Raw genomic sequence first — 12,485 nt, 5'->3', positions numbered from 1 at the left:
TCACCCCTCAACACGTGTCATGCGTATGTATCGCGTGTGTGTTACCCTTTCCATAACACATGTGGTGTGCATGTGTTTCACCCTATATATAGAGGAGGACTTTATTAAAAACAAGACCTGAAAGTTCAGCTACAATTTGCCAGAAGGTACATCTGAGATGCAAGCCTAGATTTGATGTTTTGGTGAAAGAAAATCCTCCTCTGTACCACTTCATCATGAAGCTGTAAAACTGGGGATACCAAATGCAAAACATGCACTATGCACAATTTCTCCTATCACAGCCACAGAAGCCTGTAATGTATTCTGGGTGTCTTGTGTCTTTCCTCACTCTTCTCCTTCTTGCATAGTCACTCAGTTTTTGAGAACTGTCTACTCCACACAGATTCACCATAGAGTGCCATACTATTTGTATTTCTTCATAACTGATGTAAATAAAGCTGAAGACATATTTAGTGACATGGAAATGTTCATGTATCCATCCCCTGACTTGTCTGAAGAAAACTGGCAATTAACACTGGGATTACCAGCATTTTTACACTACTCCTCTATCTACCAAGTGCTGCCAAATGGCAGCACTGGGGTACTTTACATCTCATTAGGCCACCTTTTGTTATGTACATGGGGGCCATTAGATCAGAATGTGCAAGTGCTAGAAAGCCAGCTCACAACACATACTCACTCTGTTGACTGAGAGACGCAGAGATGGCTAAGCTTTATAGCACAGAGCAAGCTTTGGACATGATCCTGAACCATGTTGACCCGTGTGACTTCGATGGAGAAGAAATAACCATTGCGCTGACTTCCAACTCTGAAGATTCTTCTGGTAAGATTTCACAAATTTCCTATTTTCGTTTGCCTGTATTTGGCTGTTGTCTTTTTGGAAGAGAAGCACTGCAAAAAGTACCATCTTGATAAGTTAAAATTGCTCAAAAAATAATATTTTATCTTAAATTGAGAAATTTGACTTGTCAAGACAAAAAAGTCTTGATAAGATGTTTTTACTTAGGTTTTTATGAAAGTTTAAGTAAAAAATGTCTTTTTTCTGAGTGTTTTTTCTTTTTTCTTTGTCTGAGTGGTTTTTTTGTCTTCTAAATCTATGTAAAAATATCTTTACCTTTACCAGGTTTTCAAAAGGCAAAATAACTTAAAATAAGGTTAAAGATCTGAACTTGAGCTATTTTGACTAATCAATATGCCACTTTTTGCAGTGTGAAAATCCTAAATTAGTACAAAGGAGGCATACTTGAGATGTTTTGGAATTATAATTCGAATAATATCTTTGTCAATTGCACATTATTTCAACATTTCACTAATCAAATCTCAAACATATGGTCACCCTGTAGATGAGGACACTTCGCCACCGCCACAAAAGAAAGGTCGCATGGAGACACACGAGTGGCTGACAGAGACGGCAAAAGACGGCACAGTGTGGCGTGACGAACAGATCGGAAGGCCTCTGCATCACACCCCAATTGATTGTTATGCCACAGATGGAGAGCCAACTGCTTTGGCCAGAAGAAAGGTGTCGAGTCGCTTACAGAGTTTCCTCTGTTTCATCACTCTGGACATGCTTCGGACCATTCAGGGGTGGACTGTCCAGCATGCACGCCAGACACAGGAGGGAAACTGGTTCATGGCTGTCCCTGAACTAATGGCGTTCATTGCAATCCTCATCCTGCGAGGGATTGTCCGCCTTCCAGCGGTGCATGATGTATGGTCAGCAACACTGGGAGTGCCCTCAATCAGCAAGATTATGGCTCGAAACCGCTTCCAGGACATCATGCGGCACCTGCGCTTCGATGACAAGGACACACGCAGTGAACGAGTCGCAAATGACCGGTTTGCTGCAGTCTCTGACATTTGGGGGTCTTTTGTTACCAACTGCATTACTTCTTACAACCCAGGAAGGCACATCACCATAGATGAGCAACTTTTTCCAACTAAGACCCGTTGCCATTTCCTGCAGTACATTGCTTCAAAACCTGACAAGTTTGTCATAAAGTTCTGGGTTGCATGTGACCTGAAATTCAAGTATGTATGCAACATCATCCCATATCTTGGCAAAGACCCCAGTCGTCCAACAGGGGAAAAACTATCGGAAAATGTGGTGATGAAGCTTATGGAACCATTTATGGACAAAGGAAGAACCGTTACCACAGACAATTTTTTTTACCTCATTGTCACTAGCACGGCGACTGCTCAGCCGGAAGACCACACTCCTTGGCACAGTAAACAAGGTTCGCCGTGAGCTTCCAGACTCTGCCAAAAAGACTTTGGACCGTGAGGAATTCAGCACACAGGTGTTTTCAACCTCTGGTGCCACACTGACCGTTTATGTGCCCAAACGGAGAAAGACTGTCTGCATCCTCAGTAGCATGCACAGTGTTGTGGATACTGGGGATACCCGAAAAAAAAGCCCAACACAGTCACCGACTACAACAGCCAGAAATGTGGTGTGGATGTCATGGACCAGATGGTCAGAAAGTACACTGTGCGTTCAGGAACACGGCGTTGGCCAGTCGCTGTGTTTTACAACATGATTGACATTGCAGCACTGAATGCACATGTGCTTTACCAAGCATGCACTGGGGTCAAAGAGAGACGGGCGGACTTCTTGGTGAAGCTTGCAAGAGAGCTTGCCCAGGGGCATATGGCAGCCAAGGAGGTGTGTAATGAGGATAAACTTCAGCAGCAACCACACACACCTGACACAGGGAAAAGGGCATTGTGCCAGGTGAAGTGTTGCTGCAAGAATAACCACGCCACTAAGCGTTGTGTTTATTGCAACAAGTTAACATGTGGAAAATGCAGAAAGGAGATGTTGTGGCAGTGCCAGATGTGTTCAGACAATCTGTAAGCACACACATATGTACACAGGCTTATTGGCAGAGTTTAGAGTTTAGAATACTTTTGTTATCATACTGTTGCATGCTTATTTTATTTTATCTTTTATTACTTACTTATACTTAGATTTATATAAGATATTTTGGACATCCAGTGTGGGCAGCAAAGTACTGTGCATATGACAATAAAGCTTTGAATCTTGAATCTAAATTTCTTCTACTAAGTGTTGTGTTTTTTGTAACAAGTTCACAGAAAGGAGATGTGGCAGTGCCAGGTGCGTTCAGACAAACTAGGTCAAATGTCACCTGGTAACAATAGAAATAATAAGAATATAGAAATAACAAAACATTAGCATAATAACTATTGAAGTAATAGTGGTACAAATATCATTCCTAAAGCTATGGGTATGTCTTTATGGTCAAAGAATCTGATAAAGTTGAAAAGTTTATTTTATTCTTTATAACTAAACATCTGTTTTTTCTTATGTACTTGGGTTCTGTCTTTAGAGTTACTTCTTACAAATGTAACTGAAACTATTTTTTATTTTTGCTGACACAAAGAGGACAAATGTGCAAGCTGAATAAGGTGCTACTGTGTATTAGCTCATTTAGCATCAATAACAGCTCGAAGTCTTTTGTGATAGTTGTGGATGAGACACTTTATTTTCTCAGATGGTAAAGCTGCCCATTCTTCTTGGATAAAGGTCTCCAGTTCCTGTAAATTCTTGGGCTGTCTTGCATGAACTGCACATTTGAGATCTCCCCAAAGCGGCTCAATGATACTGAGGTCAGGAGACTGAGATGACCATTCCAGAACCTTCACTTTTTTCTGCTGTAGCCATTGACACATTGACATGGCCACCAGTCCCCCGAGGGACCGCCGTACACCCCCCCAATTCTCACTCCAAGCAAACTTGAAAACTTGAGAGCCCTGGTTCAGACAAACTACTGCTCAAGCATACCCCTCCCCCTAAAGGTGTGTGCAAGAAACCTCCAGAACAGATCTAATGGCTGCATTTACAAATGAAAGGGGGTCGTTGAGATGTAAATCCAGGGAGTGCAGCTGCCATTTGGCAGCACCTTGGGATTTAAAGGTATAACTGCCATTTGGCAGGTCCTTATTTACAGGTATTACACCAAAGAGGCTGACTACTTATGCAACCCATCATCTTGGCTTTTATATTTTTAATTAATTAATATCATGTTATAGAGATTTACTTTCAGTTTGAGTCTAAGGAAGATAATTTTAGAATTTTTTATTGAGAAGGCTGATTTACTTTTTGTATTTGAAATGCCATAAACAAATCAAAATGTATGAAATACCAAGGGGCTGAATACTTTTGCAAGCCACTGTAAGTGTATCATATTTGGAAATAAGCCCAGGAATTTAAGAAGAAATTTACTACTACATGATGTTGAAATTGATTTTATTGATGATAAATTAAGATGGAAAACACATTAATTATGTTAAATCTAAAATGTCAAAAGCCATTGAAATTCTGTATAAAGCACAAGACTTCGTCTCCCACCATTCATTAAGTACTTTATATTAGAGCCCGACTGATAAGGATTTTTTGAGGCCGATGCTGATAACGATATTTGGATGAAAAAAATGCTGACATGACAATGATACCTGTTTTGCCAAAACTCACTTTATAGTCACCCTTTCTTGACTTCAATGAAAATAAATACTTGTTTTATAAAAAAGTCAAATAATCTTTCTTGACCTCATATTTAACTGTTGACAGCACTGTAACAGTAAAACGTGCATTTTCTAACCTACATTGTTTATAAATGTAACTATTAAATTCTAACATTTTTCTAACATTTAAATTCTCTATAAACATTTTACTTGTCAAAATTATTATTATTTTAAGTAGTATTAGTAGTTGTAATAAAAAAAAAACAGCTTCAAAACTGGACCTTTAATCTAGGGGTGTTGTGGGGGAGGGGGGCACATCCCTGCCCCACGTCCCCATTCTATCTGGATTCGCCCCTGCTTTGGCGTTTCAGCACAAAGAATGGATAACATTTATTTATGCAGAAAACATGACCAGATTTACAGGTAAGAAAGTTTTATTGTGTTTTCACATCATGTGGTCCTCAGAAAGAGAGTTTAGGTGCATTTGAATGGAAAATAGTGTTAGCTGTTGACGCATCGCGGAGGATTAGCTGTTTTTAACGAGACAATACGGAGCAGCTCAGCTCAGAATTCTAAATAAAGGAGAAAAATAAAGCATAAAAATGACTTTGTAAAGCTCAGTGCAGGTGTACTGTTTTCACAGCGCTTTAAGAGGTGAGGACGAGTCGTAGCTGATGAAAAGCTCACAGCTCGCTTAAAGTGGGCAGTTCAGTCGAACCCCGACCTCCTGCCCACGGACCAACTTTAATGCTGCTGTCGACCCACAATGCAAAAATAATAGTAACGCACAGTGACTTGGAGAAGTAACTTTAATCTGATTACTCATTTGGAAAGATTAACGCGTTAGATTACTCGTTACAAAAAAAAAGTGGTTAGATAAGAGTAACGCATTACTAAGTAACGCGTTACTGGCATCACTGCTCACGACACACCGGGAGCAATAGGGGATTAAAGACCTTAATGATTTTCCAGTCAGGCGGGGATTTGAACCACAGATCAGTGCAGAAACCATGTGTCTGAAGAAAAATCCTTGGAAATGTTTTTTGTTGTTGTTTGTTACCTCAAAATTTCTGATTACTGTTTAAAAAAGTTTAGAACACTTAAAAAACACAATTAAAATAGTTAAATCAATAAATGGTTCTTTAGAAACCTTTCATCTATAAATTAAAACCACCTGAGATCATTTCTTGTTTAACATAAGGAACCTTGGACATTTATTTTTAGACAAATAAAATAACATGGAAATGTGTACATTTTTTAAGTCTGGTAGATTATTACTTGATTGTTCAAGCTACCTCAAGGAGAAGTGCACTGTTTAAGTGATAAATAATAAAATAAGGTGATTAAAATGAAATTATTATATATTTAGCATTTGTTCATTGTTCATTCAGTTTTTTTAAAGTATTGGATCGGGACTCGGTTTCGGCAGATACTCAAAATCAGATGACTCGGAATCGGATCGGGGCCAAAAAAACCTGATCAGAACATCCCTAATTATTATTATTATTATTATTATTATTATTATGTCATTCATTCATTATGCTTATAAGACTCCGGGTCATGGTTTCTACAAACTAAGTAGCCCTGAATTGACACCTTAACATGGTGGAGGTGTTCATGAGCTCCAGTGATCCAGGGATGTGTGTTGTCTGAAGCTCCTGGTCCATTGTACAGTCAATGGAAGTGTCCATGTTGTGAATTCTGACCACAGACTTGTGGCTTCCGAGGATTCATGTGAAATTTCATATACTACTGTCTGCTCACTGCCCAAGACAAATCTGGCCAGCTCGAAAGGTCAGACTGTTTTTCAGGAATTTGCATGCAATCTGGCTGGAAAACTTGCAGACACGGACACAACTAACAATTGTGGGAGTTCTTCACCAACAACACCTTGAATGTTGCTGGGGATTGTGTCAGTTCACCACTGTCCATAGAAGAGGTGCTTCACATCTGAGGGCACTCTAAATGTCATCCATAGGCGTTGTAGTGTATGGTTTAATAACTACAATCAGAATCAGAGCAGTACCCCGCTCTGATTCTGCTTGTAATGTATGCTTTATACCCCCATCACACATAGCCAGAATGATACCGAATGGCATCAGAATGACGAATCGACCCACATCCAAAAAGTGTCAGGTTTCAATTTCAAAACGTACTGACAGCAGTCTGCGAAAGGCCACACAGTTGATCCCAGTACATGTTCAAAACACTCCAAGCACCGTCGAGGTGGAACACCTAACCGACGGCGGTCTGACGCACGTGAGGTCAGTGATCTTGGGGAAAAAGAGGATGAGCGAAGGAGTAATTGAATGGGAACAGGTGACACTGATGCCAGCTTGGACACATATGGCGTGAGTCCGGTCCATATGTTGGTTGTTCTTGTCCAGCACAGGTCCTGTGTAAAGGGAGAACAAAGTGTAACATCCCATTCTGGTCCCATGTTTGCCATCCAGACATTTGGAGATCGGGCAGTCTTCAGCACCATTTATGGCCATCTGACAGTAGTCTGTGTCATCTACATATGCTTTGGATGCGATCTGACAGGTGTGGACAAGGCAGTCTGTCTGCATTCTGACATGGCTGACCACGCCTCTTTTCCTCTTGGCTGCATCCAGATTATGACCACTTTTGCTGTGTCGGCCTGATTCCTGTACATTCCGGCTATGTGTGGCGTGGGCTTTAATAACAGTTGCAGGCTCCACAGGGAGCTGAAAAACTAGGCTGTGATGGCCCTGAGAACGGGTAAGGAGGCATTTGTTTGAGGACTCTGTGATCAGGTAACACACCATCGGTGGTCTAGTGACCCTCAACCTGCTTACAGAGGAATCCAAGCATTTTGTTCCTCCAAATCTACACCTTGTTCCATAATGGAAGATGGTCGAGTCCTGACAGATACCTCTGCTGTACTGTCACATTGGGCTGGCTACTTTGAGAAGCTACCTAAGGCTGATCCTCTTGCTGGGATGTTGGACATCTCTCTGCCAGGGTTCTTGGAGCTGATTCCACAGTCAGAGATCACAAACTTGCACTTTTATTGACAAACTGGATATTTTAATTAATAATCAACACACATTGAAAACCTTGTCTCCAAGCTAGTCAAATTGTTTTTCTTCTTTAAGCCTCAGTCACATGGCACTAAGGGCTCCTTCATACATAGTACAAATAAGTACAACTCAGGGCAACTCACGGCGAAACATCTCGTATGAGTGACGCACAAAAACATTGCACTGACAGGCAGGCATGCATGATCCCAGTGCATCTGTTCGTGCACGCGATGGTGTCTTTCAAGCAGGAACACAGTGGGAGCAGCTGCACCACATCACGCTGCTGATGTGGAGAACAATTAAATAAAAAGCAGCTGTATAATTAGTGAATATCACTGGGTTGATATAAATGATACATAGAAGGAGACACAATATAGAACCCCACGATTAAATGACCTTGATAAAAAATGTCACTCACGGGATTCAAACCTGTAAGCTCTGATTACCAGACGGAAACTTTACTACTGCGCTACCATCGCTGGCCTGTAATCAGTGCAGAAAAATGCCTGAAATCAACAAAGACATGGTCAAGGTGCGCTGTGTCTGGCCACTGCAGCTAGGCGCAAAGGCGAAAGATGTTTTATATATTTCCACATGAGGACAGCAGGCAGAGACACACGCCTCACGGAAGAATGTTGTAAGTTCATGTCCTTCCAAACACTGAACGTGTTCTCAAGCTGGGACGTCCAGGAGCAGAGATCTTTACAGCCATGGCTGTGAGCGGACATGCCCCCCCCCCATCCGTTCAGTGCACAGACCAACGTATCACTCTCTGTGTTGTGTGGTCATTTATTTTCGTTATTTGTTATAAAACTGCGTATGTAAGTATTGTCGTAATTATTTATATAACTGTCCTGGCAGTGGTTTCTGTGTTTGTAATGTGTGCACTGAGTTGTCATCCAGCTGTCAGTGTGCTGTGATCAGCTGATAGGCCCCTCCCCGTGCTGTGTGATCAGACCTCACTGTCCGGCACCCATGTGATCAGACCTGTACATACATGTAAGCATTTTATGCAAGTGTGCCCCCTCCCCCCGGCATGCCAGCTGTGTTGTGGGGAGCGGGGGGGGGGGGGGGGGGTGATACATGTGCACACATGCAAGACACATGCATCACGTGTGTGGCATCACGTGTGTGGCTTTTTGCAACTACACAGTCATGGGGCACTTAGACAAATTTCATATCCAGCTCAACAGTGATTGTCTGCTGACTGTTTTCGTGATGATAGTGTGACTGGCCACACATTTTCTAAGTGCCAAACAAGCAGTGTTAGATGTTCGTGTGTGTCAGCTGGAATTTGGCTGACACCTGCCGCGAGAGGGTTCGATGGGCTCTCACATCGTACACTCTTCTTTCAGCCGCTGGTGTGCACAAATAGTTGTAGCAACAGGTGTACGAGGCGTTCAAGGCAGCTATGATTTTACACATTTTGCATACGATTCCTGCTCCATGCACACTTCATGCGCAATCGGACCAAATCTGACCAAATTCGCACTATGTGTGAAGGGGCCCTAACGAAGGACACCGAAGCCCAAACAAAACAAGAAATCTTGACTTATGCTGACTTTCAGACGCATCGTTTAACCATCGTCCAGCTTTGTTCCTGCAGCTGGCGCTTCATCAGACTTTTCAAACTGTTGAAAAATGTGAACAAATCCCGATGACAACCACAATTCGTCTATCTTATGGTTCCTTATCATTTGCGTAGTTTCTGTATTTTCAGAATCACAATCAGAATCAAATTTATTGCCAAGTAAGTTCTCACATAAAGAATTTGATCTGGTGTCATTGGTGCATAAACAGCAATAAAAGAAAATACTTCTGTAAGAAGCAATAGGTGCATAAACAACAATAAAAAGAAAAGGAAAAAATATTTCTGTAAGAAGAAAAGGAGACAAATAGACAATGGGCAAAATTAAGTTTACTGTCAAATAGATATAGTGGAATGGGGCTGTGCAGGAATTCCAGTCAGCGTTCCATTTGACTGTCGTTCAACTTCGTCCAACATCTTGCATGAACGTTGACAATATCTGAACGGATCAATAACCAAAGCTCCAATGAATTGCAATGTAACATCCTTGGCTCGCTGATGACTCGTCCATGTGTGGGATGAAAAGCAATGCTGTCATACAGAAACAATAGCAGTAAGAACGTTTTTTCAACTACTTCAATTATTTACGCATGTTTCAACTGTTTGTGGCTGGCCTGCATGCACCTGCATGTTTTATACTCGATTTTGGTCATGTCATCATGAATGTTTTATTTTGATTTCATTTAAAGCGTCAAATTCGACGTTCGTTTTGCACATTCCAGCCATTTGTGGCTGGCCTGCGTGTGCGCACACGTTGTTTTTGTGAAGACAAATAACATCTCTTACCTGTTGTCAAGACAACCAGATCCTGCACCTGCAGGTGCTGCGGACATGAGGACCAGGCTGGCTGCACTCGGTCTCATACCCACTGTCGATCACATCATCGTGAATGTTTCGTTTTGATTTTGTTTAAAGCATCAAGGTTGATGCTCGCTTTGTTTTTCTCTCAGTTTCAGTTTTGTTCCTTTTTGTGCTCTTGATTCGCAGGCTTTTTGGTGATGGGGAAGGTGCAGGATCACTTGCTCACCTTTTCTCGACGATTTGTGTCTATGTGACTTTTTTCTTTCGTGTGCCGAGTGACCAGGCCCTTTAGGAACAGATCCAATTTCTCCCTCAAGACAAGACAGTACTTGATATCAGCACCTTTTTTTTTATTTTTTTTTACCTCTGCTGGATTACCTCTGCTGGATTATGGTGATTTAATGTTTTTGACTGCCCCTGATCAGTGACTTAATAAATTAAATGCTGTGTACCACTGGGCTCTGCATTTTATTACTCACTGTGGATATCGCACACATCAATGTACTTTGTAAGCTATTGCTAATTGGCCCTCTATGTACGCAGGTTGGTTGATCTCTATATATAAAACAGTTCTTTATATAGTTCCTCCTTATCGTCTACATACACGTGTAGAACCCAACATCAATATGGCCTTAGCTTTCATTCTATTCTACAGATGGTGGTCCCAAGAGTGAGAACAGAACTTGGAAAAAAAAAGCTTTTAAATATGCTGATTCTTCCACATGGAATAACTTACAGACTGAATTGAAATTGTCAGAACTGATTTCTCTGGGGGAGTTTAAGTCATTTATGTGGGATCAACATGTGTGTGTGTATTTATATATAGGGTGGAGTGGGTGGGTGAAGAAAGGTAGCAGAAAGATATCTGCAAGAGTGAAGGGAGAACGTCTACAGTAGTGAGACCAGTTATGTTGTATGGCTTAGAGGCAGTGGCGCAAACAAGAAGACAGGAGGCTGAGCTGGAGGTATCAGAGATGAAGATGCTGTGAGTTTCTTTGGGAACTATAAAGATGGACAAGGTCAGGAATAAGGATGGGTATCGAGAACCGGTTCCTTTCGGGTATCGTTAAGAAATGATTCTATCCACCGATATCAATAAGCTTTTTGCTTAACGATTCCGTTATCGGTCCTTCAGAGTGGCCGTTGTTTATGGGGGTGTTTGTCAGGAAAATGAGCATTTCTCTGCACTGATTACAGACCCTGCAGCGGGTCCGTAATCAATTTTTCTGCAGCGCGGCTTTGCTTTGAACCAATTGAAGCAGTGGTTCGATCTATTGCTTCGTTTATTCATTTTTTTCCCTTTCGCTTTGTCTTAATTTTCCCCTGCTAAAACCCTAAAGAGCATACGTCTGTGAGTATTATTTACCTTTTTTATGTTAAACCGACCTGTTATGGTCTTCTGGAACAGTTGATAGATTTTATAACTTAAAAATGTCTAATGATTAGTTATTATATACAGTTTTAGAGAAAGAGACAAAAAGAACCTGAATAGAAACACAACAGAAAATATAAAACCAACTAACAATGAACATACATAAATAAATAAATACATACATACATACTGTGAACACCTAGTGACTCTTACACCTCCATTTCATCCCTGTCTTATTTAAGTTTAATGACAGTTTGTTTCGGTCAAACCATATTTTCAATTTGTTAATTTCTTCAGTGATTTCCTCCAGAACTATCTGCCAAGCTAGAAAACTTCTGCATCCTTGTAAGAGCAGAATACTACTGGAATGAATTTGAATAAGGAAATTGTTTTTTTTTTCTCACCTAAATGGATGCTACAGTCACTGCAGTTTATTGTCTGGAATAGTCCCAGATTGCATTTCAGAGCTTCTCGAATTCAAACATTTTCGTGCAGGTGGTGTTGGGGGTAATTTTGGGTTTCAGCTTTTTTTGTTTTTCACCACTTTCATCCCTGAATATGTCAATCGTGAGTCACGTTTGTGTGGATTAAAGTTACTAACTGGGACTCCTGTCTTGTTGCGAGAAAGAAACGAGAATCGTCCTCCGTTCTGTTCACACAGCTCCAAACGCTGCGCGGCTCTCTGCCGAGTCAAGTTAGAACGATATAGTCCAGTCGGAATGAATAACTTCAAAGCAAAACACTGTTTTGTTTATTTTTATTTATGTCCAGAGATCAAGGATACAGTGACCAATTTCATATTTATTTACTTTAAGACTCAATGAAATACATAGAAAACCTGTAAAGCCTACTTTTAGTACAAAATTCACAAGAGGTATTGATAAGGGAATCGATAAGGAATTGGATCGATAAGCAGAATCGATAATGGCATCGATATCGATAAAATCTTATCAATACCCATCCCTAGTCAGGAATGAACATATCAGAGGTACAGCACAGGTGCAGCGGTCTGGAGACAAACTCAAAGAGGTGAGATTGAAATGGGTTGGACATGTACAGAGGAAGGACCCAGGCTATATCGGAAGATGGAACCACCAGGCAGGGGTGGAAGAGGGAGGCCAAAGAGGAGGTTTATAGATGTGGTGATGGAGGACATGCAGGTGGATGGTGTGACAGAGGAAGATGCAGAGGATAG

At 41.2% G+C, this 12,485-nt stretch overlaps 1 protein-coding gene across 1 annotated transcript in view; it reads right to left on the bottom strand.

The window, feature by feature from the left end:
* The window catches only part of tmem145 (transmembrane protein 145), a 109,649-nt gene that overhangs the window by 53,220 nt on the left and 43,944 nt on the right, over positions 1-12,485 (bottom strand). The gene's annotated exons all lie outside the window — the stretch shown is intronic.

This window comes from Thalassophryne amazonica, chromosome 7 (genome assembly GCF_902500255.1).
Source record: "Thalassophryne amazonica chromosome 7, fThaAma1.1, whole genome shotgun sequence".
Classification (NCBI taxonomy): domain Eukaryota; kingdom Metazoa; phylum Chordata; class Actinopteri; order Batrachoidiformes; family Batrachoididae; genus Thalassophryne; species Thalassophryne amazonica.
This window is presented reverse-complemented; position numbering and strand designations above follow the sequence as displayed.